We start from the raw sequence: 14,303 nt of genomic DNA on the forward strand, positions 1-14,303 counted from the left end.
GCTAACATAAAATCGGGTCACCAATCAACTTAATCATCCAACATCCCGATCAACATTCATATTCAATCTACTGTTCTAATGATCAATTCATGGATTGAAAGATGAAAAAGCAAACCGCTAAGGCTCCAGATATGGTTACGAACAAGGCGTCGTATATTAGATCCACAGTCAGATCTGAACCGATAATGGATGTTCCTGGTAGAAAAGAGGTTAAGGATAATAAACCTTCTGCTACGGTGCCGTTAATTAGTTTGCTAATTACAGAGATCAGTCGAATGCCGGTGACTATACATTCAAATCGTACGCAAAGAATTCGAACGGTGCGGCTGAGAAGTTTAATAATTATGGCAATTCGTTCAACGAAGGTACTAATACGTTTTCCGGCTACGGCGGCGGAATGGTTACTAATCAGAAATTTGGATTTAAAGGCTATGGCGTGAACAATACGTTCAAGGATTACGCCGATAAGAAGAGAGCTACGTTTGCTACGTACGCAACGAGAGCAATGGGTTGTTTAGAGCAGGTAAATTCTTTAGAGAATTTGTTACAATCCGAGTGTTATTGTTACTCGAGTGCAAGCGGAAACCGAGTGCGGGTGAGTCGAAGCGGTGTGTCGGATACATTCTCCATCGGGTTGTTTTGAATAAGGATGTTGTTAGGTGGATTGCGATGATAAATAGGTATGTGAAGTTGGGGAATGTGGAGGTTGCACGCCAACTTGTTTGATGAAATGTCGAAGAGGAATAACGTGTCGTGGAGTGTTATGATTAGCGGGTATGTACAAGTCAGGTTGTTAAAAGAGGGGCTGGATGTGTTTAATGAGATGTTGTAACGTGGGTTGCAGCCTAATCAATCATGCATTGTGGTAGTGGTGTTTTTAGTGTTTAAAGTTGATGTTACTGTGTTTTTGTTCATCTTGTTCAACATAGTGTGTTATTAATCTTGATGTTCTTGGTCTTGTGTTTTAAAACTGGATTAAAGTTAAAAACACACAGTAATATGTCTTATGATTTATTTTGGTGGTGTGTTGTAAATTTGGAATAAAAAATAATTATTATAGATTGGTAATGTTTCTATCTATAATATATATAAACGAAAATCCTAAAATCCTATGTGTCGCGATGTGGTCGCTCCCCCCTTCTATGGAAACCACCATATTTCTTTATTTTTAAATGAAGGTCTCTCATTTATTTAACCAAAATTCATGGTATGGGTCTTACCAAAACCAGATAGCTCTTAAACGGGTTATGATATCTCACTAAATTAAAAATTAATCTTACAAATTATTTGATATGAAAATCCTATAAAATGGGTATATACTAAAATTTAATATCCAATTTAAAAAGAAAAAGATATTATTTATAATTAATAAACAATTTTATACTAAAAAACACAATCTGGTCATGGGTCACCAAATCCAGATAGCTTTTAAACGGGTTGTAACATATCATTTATTTATGAAACCCTTTCATCATCAAACCCTAAGTATTTTATTAACTTTCTTACAATAAAGAAAATTAAAATCCAAAAACAAAAAATGTAAAATAATCATTCTCTCAAGCCATCAAATTGCTTTATTTGTAAATGAAGGCTTCTCATTCATTTGACCCGAATTTACAGGTAAATGTCCACCAAACCCAGATAGCTCTTAAACGAATTAAAACATCTCATTATATTAAAAAATAATCTCATCAAATATTTGATATGAAAATCCTATAAAATAGGAATATACTAAAAATTAATATCCTATTTTATTTTAAAAAAAGATATTATTTATAATTAAGAAACAATTTTATAATAAATAATATAAACGGGTAATTGGTATCACCAAACCCAGATAGCTTTTAAACCGGAACGAATAATGTAAAACAACCCCGTAATACGGGGGATAAAATCTAGTATATAATATAACACACTAGACGAATATCCCCCTAGAGTGTTATAAAACAAGAATTAAAAAAAACCGCCTACAAAACACACTTTCCATCTAGACCATCAGATCATCAAATCTAACTCACCAAATTACTTCTTACACTTTTTAGACACACTCCACTTCTTATTATAACTCCACCATATATATATATATATCATTAAGTTTCATTACATGTGATTATGTGACATTCGTTATTGCTTTACAGTCATTAACCTGACCCGTTGGGTCGTTTCGATGTATTTCATTTAAAATCCATTAATAAAATTCGTTCTCAATGATTCAAGTATACAATTCGTTCATTTTCTGTTATTTTCAAATTATTGACGAGGCTTCGACAAGTTATAATCGATACTCGAACTTCACGGGATTATTTCGTAAATATCTAAATATAATAAAATATTACAAAGTTCATTTACAACATTTAATTCATTTATAATAACAATTCAAAGTTCAAGGGTAATAGTTGTAAATATAAGTTTAATTCAGTTTTAAAAAGTGAACAAAACTGATAGACCAAATAGGTATATATGATTCAAAATATATAATATTAATAATATATATCTCCAGCCGCCACTCCACCTTTTTTCCGATGGTGTTCTGGCCGGCGACGGCAGAGCTCCGACAACCTTAAACCCACTCTAAAACGCCTTTTTAACTCAAAATAATGATCATAAAACATATCTCCGTTAACGTAGACCAATAAACAACCTTTAAAACACACGATGATGATCATATAATGACGGAATTAAGACCCAACGGATGGAATTTTTAATAAAATGCATTGACGATCAACTAATCGTCCAACGGCCTAATTCAAGCTATAAATAGGCTCCTACTTGTATACTAAACTTGTCCCTAACATCGAAGTCCAATCACAAGCACTCTATAATCCGTATTTCGATCGTTAAAGTTGTTTTCCGACAAGGTTCCGTTCACCATCAAAGAATATCGAATCTAGGTAATTTATTTAGGGTTCTTAATTGTTTTTACAGTTTAATAAAAACTCCTAACTTAATAAAAGCATATACGGATTGAATCACCAGAATAAAATCTATGGTTTTGATTTAGGAAGAAGATGAACTTGAAATAATATATTTATTTTTTTATTTCCATCCATAAATCAAACTGTAGTTGTATCTCATCTGGTTAACATGTTTGGGTGTGGACAGAAGGACTTGTGTTCGAAATCCGCGTCAGGCCTTGATTTCCTTACTTTTTTAAAATCAGTTTTTGTTAATTATAATGATTAATAAATTTATTAAAAATCATAATAAATCAATAAATGTAAGACCCCGAATCCCGGAAATCCTACAGTTGGTATTCATACAAAATACTTACAAAATACTTAAACTCAAAGATAGTTCATTTCACTAAAATAACCAATTCAAAGTATATTCAACGGAAAATCATAATTAATAAAACAAGTTCCCAAAACTCGGGAATTATACCCAAAACCAAATTAAAATGTATTTAATAAAACATTAAAAGAAAAATGTTTATTATTATTAAAACTTCCGACTAAGCATGCCCTCCACCGTCCAAGTAGCTTCGTGCATGTCCAAACGGTAATGCATCCACCTCCTAACCTCAAACTCACACTAATATGAACACTGAGTTCAAGTTTTATTAATTAACATCTATAATAATAATCATAATAGTCATTCCAACAGTTTTTAAAATAAACGGGATATAACAGTTAAGCCGTCATCAACAAAAGTAATCATCATTATATATATATACACACCGACATATATAAACATCTTTATAATTACATCCCTATATATATATCATCTAAGTAATAACATCAGGGTCGAGCACACGTACAACCCAAACACGTAACTTCTCATCCAACGTATGCAAACACAAAGTAGGCATATGTAAACATCCTTAGTCGATAAAGACTAATAAACATCGCCAATTATTGTCCATACAATAATACATACAAACATACCATAATATCATCCCAAGGCCTACCCTATACAAGTAAGCCTATACAAAATAGTTTAAATGGTTCATCAAGCAAAATCGCTTAGGTGTGCATGATAGCCCAAACACTTAAAAAGAGTAAACAGGGGCATCATGAACTCACCTGACACAAGGCACGAATTCATCACGAGCTAGAGAACCCTAAGTATCCCCAAAACTCAAACGCCTGCCAGTAAACATACAATCATCACAAATGACATCGAAAGGGCTCGTTTATCCTACGAGACGTTCTAACATGGTTCGAGTTACCTAAAGCCTCAACCTCAACAAACTCATTCATAACAGCCCCCCGGGGCCTTATATCCACCAACACGACCCTTAGATACTCCCAGGAATAAAGAATTCCCAAATTACCCTCGGAAGCACCAGGTGATAGTAACACGCGCGTTTAAGAGTCGTTTAGGCAATTAACATCCAACTCAGCCTCGTGTGGACCCAATATGATAAATTCATAGCCAACAAATCCACACAACACTACACGAGTCCAATGGGTTGGTAACTCGTACGTACAACGCACCAACTATTTAATAAACGCAAATGCGCGTTGTACCGACCCGTTTGAGTAACCGACAATCAATTCAGCCCCAATACTTATAAAAATCATTTTTCAACAGCCCGTATATTAAACCAAGGCTATCCGAACTGAATTGGTCATCACTTACTCCATTCCTCGCGTTAAACGCAACAATCTACCATTCAAGTCAACCGAAAACTACCTTTCAAACTACAACTAGTTGACCAATCAAACTAACACCAATGTGCATAATCTTAATGTATGTTATACAAGACATACCTCGGAAGATGTTGGTGCAAAAACTTCCACCAAAACAGTCCCGGAAAGGTGAGAATTGACAGCCACCCGGTAAGCCTACGACACGCAATTTAACGATCAATACGCGTGATATAATGATCAATTAAGGTGTAAAAGACTTGGGGAAACATAGAGCTAACCTTCAAATGATGTTTTTAACCTTAACTTGGCTGAAAAAAAAAGAAAATCGCAGGTGTGGGGGAGGGGGGGGGGGGTTGCTCAATGCCGATCGGACCAAGGGAGGGGCCAGGGTTTTATTTTATGTTATAAAATAACAAGTTACACTCTAGTCCCTCAAGAATGAAGTGTGAAGCAACTAGGGTGGAAAGTTAAATGAATTTAACGTAGCGAAAAGATGGTAAGGTCATCGAGGAATGCCGTATAGCTCCCGAGAAATATACATACTTTACAAGCTTTAAAATCGTTAAACCAAAAATTAACGGGTGTTACAAGTCCACCCCCTTACAATGGGATTCGTCCCGAATCCCGATGTGATAGGAACAACTGCGGATAGAGTTTCGTCATCTCATCTTCGAACTCCCAAGTAGCCTCAGAACCCCTACGGTGCCTCCACTGCACCTTCACTTGCCTAACCACTTTATTCCTCAAACGACTTTCCTGACGATCAAGAATAGCGATAGGTTCTTCAACGTAGTTTAATTTACTATCAAGCTCAATGTCATCAAGAGGCACATTGGCCTCCTCATCTGCTAAACATTTCCTCAAATGGGACACGTGGAAAGTAGGATGAATCCCCGCGAGCTCTTCGGGCAGTTCCAATCTATACGCTACCTCACCAACACGGGATAATATACGAAACGGACCAATGAACCTTGGACTAAGCTTCCCCTTCTTACGAAAACGAATAATACCCTTCCAAGGAAAAACTTTCAACATAACCCGATCCCCAGCCTCAAACACAATAGGCCTTCGCCTTTTATCCGCATAGGACTTTTGACGATCCTAAGCGGCCTTCATAAAAGCCTTAATCTTATCGAGCTTCTCAGTCGTAGCCTCAACCACCTCCAAACTACCCAACTGTTTCCGACCAATGGAACCCCAACAGACTGGAGTCCTACACCTCCTACCATACAACATCTCAAACGGTGGCATCCCAATAGTGGCATGATAACTGTTATTATAAGAGAACTCGACTAACGGTAAGTGACGATCCCAACTACCACCAAAATCGATAACACAAGCCCGCAACATATCCTCAAGAGTCTGAATGGCCCTCTCCGATTGACCATCCGTCTGCGGGTGATAAGCGGTACTGATGAGAAGTTTGGTACCCATCTCCTCATGAAACTTCTTCCAAAACCTGGAGGTAAAACGCGTATCCCTATCCGAAATAATAGATACCGGCACCCCGTGCCAAGAAACGATCTCACGAATAAACACATCGGCCAGTTGCTCAGAATTAAAAGTTTATGGAATCGGCAAGAAATGAGCGCTCTTGGTCAATCTATCAACGATTACCCAAATGGTGTTATAGCTAGCCCTAGGAGTACGAGGCAGTTTAGTCACAAAATCCATCGTAAGATGCTTCCACTTCCACTCGGGTATTTCCAGAGGTTGAAGTTTCCCGAAAGGCTTCTAGTGCTCGGCCTTAACTTGCAGACACGTCAAACACTTACTCACGTACTGAGCCACCTCAAACTTCATCGCAGGCCACCAATAATTCTTCTTCAGGTCTTGGTACATCTTGGTCGCGCCCGGATGAATGGAATAGCGCGACTTGTGTGCATCATCCAAAATTTTACCTCTGAATCCCCCATACCTCGGTACCCATAAACGCCCATCCTTTTACTTCACCCATCACCGACGTCTTCCAACAATTTTTCTTGACCCTAAATACGCTCTGACATAATCTATTCCACCTGTAAAACTTCATTCTGAACGTTGGCTAACTGTTTCAAAATATCGGGTTTAAGTATAAGCTGTTAAGATTTCACACGAATAGGTTTCGGTCTTTCCTTCCGGCTCAACTCGTCGGCTACCACGTTAGCCTTACCGGGATGGTACATAATCTCCAGATCATAATCCTTAATCAACTCCAACCATCGACGCTGCCGCATATTCAGTTCCTTTTGTTCGAAGAAATACTTCAAGCTCTTATGGTCGGTATAGATAACGCAAGGAACACCGTACAAATAATGCTTCCACAACTTAAGCGCAAACACAACCGCCGCCAGCTCCAAATCGTGGGTAGGATAATTCGCCTCATAAGGCTTCAACTGCCGTGAAGCATAAGCGATGACTCGGCCTCGCTGCATCAGAACACACCCAAGCCCCTGGTAAGAGGCATCAGAATAAACAACCAGGTCGTCAGTGCCATCGGGTAACACTAAAATCGGAGCATGCGTCAACCTGTTCTTTAATTCTAGAAAAGCCTCCTCCTGCTCGGTACCCCCAAACAAACTTAACACTCTTCTTGGTCAACTTGGTCAATGACGAAGCAATTTTTGAAAAGTCAGGAATGAAGCGGAGGTAATACCCCGCCAAGCCCGGAAAGCTACGGATTTCGGACGGAGACTTAGGAGATTCCCATTCGTTTACGGCTTCCACCTTTGAAGGGTCAACCAAAATACCACTCGGGTTAATAACATGACCCAAGAACTGAACCTCGTGTAACCAAAAAGAACACTTAGAAAATTTCACGTACAACTTGTTCTTTCGCAGAGCTTCCAAAACTTCCGTGAGGTGACCTGCGTGATCGGATTCACTTTTGGAATACAAAAGAATGTTGTCGATGAACACAATAACCGAACGATCGAGCATCGGCCTACACACCCGGTTCATAAGATCCATGAACGCAGCCGGTGCGTTGGTCAAACCGAAAGACATCATGAGGAATTCATAATGCCCATAACGAGTGCGAAATGCAGTCTTAGGGATATCTTCCTCACGAATTTTCAACTGATGATACCCGGACCTAAGGTCGATCTTCGAGAACCAACTAGCTCCTTGAAGCTGATCAAATAAGTCATTGATCCTTGGTAGAGGGTACCAATTTTTCACAGTGAGTTTATTCAATTCACGGTAGTCAATGCACATCCGCATGCTACCGTCCTTCTTCTTAACGAACAGGACCGGGGCACCCCAAGGTGAGATGCTCGGTCGAATAAAGCCCTTGTCGAGCAAGCCTTCCAATTGAGCCATAAGTTCTTTCATTTCATTCGGTGCTAGATGGTAAGGGGCTCAAGGAACGGGTGTTGCGCCCGGTACAAGGTCTATCTGGAACTCGACCTCGCGATCCGGCGGCACATCTGACAAATCATCTGGAAATACATTCGGGAAATCCCGAACAATAGGAACATCACCGACGGTAGCCACCGCGGTTTTCACGTTTATAGCATACGCCAGATACTCCCCGCACCCCCGCTACATCAGTTTTCCCGCCTTAAGCATAGATATGATATGTGGTGTCGCACCATTCCGATCACCGAATACCGTAATTTGGGTCCCATCCGGGGCCCTTAGACGTACAAGTTTCTGACCACAAACGATCTGAGCATCAACACTTGCGAGCCAATCCATCCCAAGCACCACGTCGAAACAGCCAAGCGGCATCAAGTACAACCGCACCAGAAATCTATACCCAGACAACTCGATGGAACAACCCTGAATAGCCCTAGACACAGAAACGGACTTTCCTACGGCGACCTCAACCTCAAACACATCGACTACGCGCTCGGGTGATTTATTCAATGAGGAACAGAAAGCGGTAGACACAAAACTTCTAATGGCACCCGAATCAAATAAGACCGATGCCTGTAATTCATCAAGTACAAAGGTACCTGGGATAATATTATTCTAATGCTTAGCTAAATGATCATCACATACGATTCCAAAGGAATGAGAAATTATAATGGTGGAATAAAAGATGAATAAGGAAAAGTACCAAAAACAACGTCCGCATCATCCTTTGCCTCTCTCTTGGAGATGTTGAAGGCCCTCGCCCTGACCTTCAGCTTCTCTTCCAGTTTCCCCCTCGAGGAAGTCCCCTGACCCGACCCCCCCCCCCCCCCGCTGGTAGGACAGTTTGATGCCAAGTGGCTGGCACCCTTACAACGGAAACAAGTCAACGTCGGACACTCGAAATGGGGGTGTTCAACCTTATCACATCGAAAACAGGAACCAGACCCAACCTTACATTCCCCTTTGTGCGGTTTCCCGCACTTCTTGCAATTACCAACCGCCGCATCCCTCTTAAATTCTGAAGGCTCAGTCTTTACCCTCTTTGCGGACGAATTAAAATTGCTTCCCCCGGGCCGCTTACCATACGAATTTGAGTTCCACGTCTTCCTAGTCTTGGTCGACGGTACCTTCTCCCTCTGATCATACAATGTAACTGCTAGGGTAACCACCGAGTGAAACGATCTCATGTCGGTGGTCACCACACCCCTACGAACATCCACCAGAAGACCCTTCACATACTTCTTAATCCTCTTGGCTTCGGGAGTAACCAGATCGGGACATAATCGAGCCATCTTATTAAACTTTGTGGTATACTCCCGATGCGTCATACTACCCGCCTCCAATGTCAAGAATTCATGTTCAATCTTATCCAATTCGTGTGGAGGATAAAATTGATCAAGAACCAATATCTTCAACTCATCCCACATTATCCTCCTAATCGAACGATCACCAATGGCCTGCGCCAGATTATCCCACCAACATAGTGCCTCGGAACGAAACGAGGCAGTAGCATAAGTCACCATGTCATCCCCCTTGCATTTACTAACTCTTAGAACGGCCTCCATCTCCTTCACCCACTGATGTGCTGCCAAAGCATCCTCAGTACCATCGAAAGAAGGAGGATCACATTTCTTAAAGTCACCATATGAGCAACCCCGAGTAGATACACTCATAGCACGAACCTCCTCTTCATCCTCACTCGGCACATAAACCTCTTCCTCCTCAACCTGCGTCTCCTTACCCTTCCTTTCCTTATCCGAACTCTTGTCGACCAATGATTCCTCCATGGTACTAACGGCCTCAGCAACGATCTCGGGAATGGCGCTATGGAAAACCTGATAAACCTCATCTGCAATTGCCGCCCGCATAGCAGGATCTAAGGCGGGGTTTGTAACATCCCGAAACTTCTAAAGTAATATTTAATATATTATTTTGTCGGGTGAAATAAACGAGTTAGTGGAACGATAATAATAGCTAAATATGAAGACTTAGTAGGATAATTAGATGGGATTAGATATGGACCAAAAGAAAATATGGGCATTCGGTCCATGGGCTTAAGAGAGTATAAATACCCCCTTAAACCCCAATCCTTTCCATCCATCCATTTATTCATATCTCTACACACACCCAAAACACACACGACCCGAACAAAGATCCAAAGGCGAGGACCCGAGCTTGTTGGTGCTAGATCGTCGTGACGAACCAAAGCAACAAGACCAGCTCGTGTTCGTAGTTCGACTCATTTACGGTACGTTTATATCGAGAACTTGTTCGTTTAGGTTTGGATTAGTATAGAAATGATAGATCTGTGTTTGTATGGTAAAAACGAATCCAACAAAGCTAAACTTACTAAAAATGGTTATGATTTGATGGGTTAATCGATTGATAAAAAGAACCCGTAACCTATATACCTAAATCGCACCCTTTAAACATCGATGTTAGGTCGATTTGATGGTTGGGGTTTGTAGGCGCTGGTCAGACGATTTCGTGGATACCTAAATCGAGTTATTTGGTTAAGAAACGAAGGATTTAAGAGCGAACAGTACCTGCAGCTGATGAACTTCGCCTGCAAGCTAAGTTCGCCTGATGAACTTCGCCTAAAGCTAAGTTCGCCTGATGACAACTTCGCCTAAAGCTAAGTTCGCCTGATAACAACTTCGCCTAAAGCTAAGTTCGCCTGATGACAACTTCGCCTAAAGCTAAGTTCGCCTAAGGTTTAACTTCGCCTAAAGTCAAGTTCGATTAGAAAATAGATTAAAAACGATAAGTAAAAGTAAGCTAATACTAGGCCACCAGATTAGATCAGGTGAGTATTGATACGTGTAACTTATGCAGTCAGCCGAGCTCAGTTAAAGAAGGGATTTACAACTATCGGAGGAAGAAGCAGAGTTCAGGTGAGTTTCTAGCCCCATTTCTTGTTATGTTTTCGGGGCCGTGTGCATACTCGATGTGAAGTGTGAATACACTTACCTTAAGTGGTAAGTGTATGCTATAGATGTTATACGAGGTATATATTTTATAATGCTTGTCGGTACGTGAACGATCTTCGGATATTGCACGTATCGCCAAGGATAGTAAATTCCAAGTGGTTGATAGTGTGTATGAATGTTATGATGTGACTTGTTTATTATGTAAATACTGAACTGATATGAAGTGTGATATAGGCAGGTAGAGGTAGAGTGTGTTAGAAGTGGCAAGAGTCTAGTAAGGGTGTTAGTGGCATAACGTGAGCGCGTGATAGGGAAAGCCTGTACGTGCCATCGTTATTATGTGTGTATGATTGTTGATGTGACTTGCTTATTATGTAAATGATATGAAGCGTGTTGTAGACAAGTAGAGGTAGAGCGTGTTAGAAGTGGCAAGAGTCTAGTAAGAGTGTTAGTGGCATAACGATAGTACGTGGTAGGGTAAGCCTATACGTGCCTTCGTTATTAAAGTGGCAAAGTGGCATAACGTTTTACGTTATTAAAGTGGCAAAGTGGCATAACGTTATACGTTATTAAAGCGGCAAAGCGGCAAAGTGGCATAACGCTATACGTTATTAAAGTGGCAAAGTGGCAAGGTGGTAGGTGTAAATAAGAGGCTAAGTGGTAAGGTAAGCAGGTTAGATAGTGGACTACGTGTCTTCAGATACGTATATGATGCATGTAGTGGTTGTATGATAAGTTGCTTGATTAACTAGAACTCACTCAGCGTAGCTGACTTTTAGTATGCACGCAGTTGAGTAAAATGAGACAGCTAGCTTGAGCGGGCACATGGTGGGCGAATAGGCGACTGGCATCTGAAGACTCAAGATGTTTTAATGTAATTGACGTTTATTTTGAAAGACAAGAATGTTTAATTAAGGCAAGTTTTGGATTGCTGTAAAGTTTCATGAAAGTTTTTATATTCCGCGAAAGTTTTAATGAACTCTGATTTGTAAGAACTGTGTTTATGAGTAAATCCGACACTAAAGTAAGGCTACCGGGTTCGGGGCCTTACAAGTTGGTATCAGAGCATAAGTTCGAGAGATTTAAGCATCCTACATGCTTAGTCTCGAACAGAGAATGAGATTTAAAATGTGAAAGAAAGAAGATGCCAGTTCAAGATAGCCATGTGTCACTCAAGCAAGCTCAGTAAAGGTAAAGTGTATGGTAAATGGTGTATGTTAATGTTGGCTTATTTGCTAAATGAAGAATGTGTGTAGGTTAGGGATAGGATTAATTGATCTTAACTGATTAACTGTTTAAGAGTATAAACAAGCACAAGTGAAATCATGAAGGGAAGTATGTAGAACCTGAGGAGTAACGCAAATAGTTAATTACACTTGATCAACGTCATTAACTACTTACTTTACAAATCATGTGCTAAATAATTTCTAGAGTGATGACGTTTGTGTTTTCCCTTTTAGAATACTAATGGCTGGAGCTGGAGAAATTGTTGGAACTGGAGGTCGCACTGGACGTCGTGGCAGGCCTCGTCTTGTCCGGCAACCCTCGGTAGAAGAAGCTTCCAACACCGGAGACGAATGAGGCGCAGCTGAAGGAAACTCGAGCAACAACGAAGGACATCAACTTGACCCTGCTATTCTAGCTGCCATTGCCCAAGCTGTGGCAACTGCCATGAAGACTGGGAATCCCGAAGGATCTGCTGGAAGAATTGCTGAAGGATCAGGAGAGAATGGTAGGAAGGATAATGAGGGAGGGAAGGGTGACTCGAGTGAAGCTGGATCTGTCGAGGTTGGTGATGGAAAGAGAGGTCGAGGTTGGTGTAACTACAAGTCCTTCAAAGGATGCGACCCGCCGAAGCTGACTGGTTTGGGAGACGCAATCGCTACTCTCCAGTGGATAACCACAATGGACAAGAAAATCCGAATTAGCGAATGCCGTCCCGACCAAGCAGTGGGTTATGCCACTCAGTCATTTGAAGATGAGGCCATGTACTGGTGGGAAACTGTCGAACAAAGGAAGACCCGAGAGGAGATTAAGGCCATGAGGTGGGATGACCTTAAGGAGTCAGTGATGAAAAGGTTCTGTGCTGATGCTGAGGTTGAGAGGGCCGAGATGAAATTTTTGAATCTGAAGGCGGACAAGATGACACATCGTGAGTACACCACTGAATTCAACCGCATGTCTAGGCTGGTTCCTGACATGGTGAATACCGAGGCGAAACGGATCAAGTGCTACGTTAGAGGACTTCCCCAGAAGGTCCGCATGTTAGTCAGGGCCAACAAACCTGTTACCTTTGAGTCTGCGGTCGAGTTGGCTGAGATGGTCTATGTTGATCTGGCGGCGGATGATGTGGAAGTGGAAGATGAGGAAGAAGGGAAAGGAACTAAAAGAGCTGGGGATGTCGTGGAGCGTGCAGGGAGAAAGACACAGAAGATGGCAGGAAAGGAAGCATGTAAGGTGTGCGGGAAGATGCACTTGGGGAATGCAAGGCTGGTCCAAATCAGTGCTACCGATGTGGGAGGAAGGGGCACATCTCCCGTGAATGCACCGAGGACCAGAAGTGTTACAAGTGTGGTAAGTCATGTCACATAGCTAGGGAGTGTGCAAAAGCCGTGGCAGTGGGGGAAGGAAGAGGAGACGCGTGAAAGGATGGTCTATTAGCTGCTAAGGAGGTCGCAGGAGAATAAGTGGCATGTCACAGTTGTTTTATGTTTAGTAGTTAAAGAGTGTTTTATGTTACAGTTGAACCTATGTTTGTTTAGCAAGCTTGAATGATTTCCTTTTATGTTATGAAGTGCTTGTGACTTCTTGTGATTTTGTATGAACGACCTATGAATTTTTCTTGAATGCATGTTGGTTATGATAAATAGTTGTGAGAGGGTAAAGCGTCGCCTTAGGAGTTAGCGTTATTATATAAAACAAGGTTCCTCGGGAAGGTGAGATGAGACTTGGCACATTGAGGGCCTCATGGACAAGCTACCTTAATAGCTAAAACATATGATCACCGCTTGATGACTACAAGTCAGGAGTAAGAAGGATAACCCAGAAAGCAAAGGCGATTTAATAAAGTGTGTAAATATAAGAAGTTTTCCTTTTAAAGAAATAAGCTGGGTTTCGGGGACGAAACCTCTTTAAGGAGGGAAGACTTGTAACATCCCGAAACTTCTAAAGTAATATTTAATATATTATTTTGTCGGGTGAAATAAACGAGTTAGTGGAACGATAATAATAGCTAAATATGAAGACTTAGTAGGATAATTAGATGGGATTAGATATGGACCAAAAGGAAATATGGGCCTTCGGTCCATGGGCTTAAGAGAGTATAAATACCCCCTTAAACCCCAATCCTTTCCATTCCATCCATTTATTCATATCTCTACACACACCCAAAACACACACGACCCGAACCAAGATCCAAAGGCGAGGACCCGAGCTTGTTGGT

This window comes from Bidens hawaiensis, unplaced genomic scaffold (assembly GCF_021521415.1).
Source record: "Bidens hawaiensis isolate Kalapana, Puna unplaced genomic scaffold, B.hawaiensis_p1.1 tig00003004_1, whole genome shotgun sequence".
In the NCBI taxonomy this organism is placed as follows: Eukaryota; Viridiplantae; Streptophyta; class Magnoliopsida; order Asterales; family Asteraceae; genus Bidens; species Bidens hawaiensis.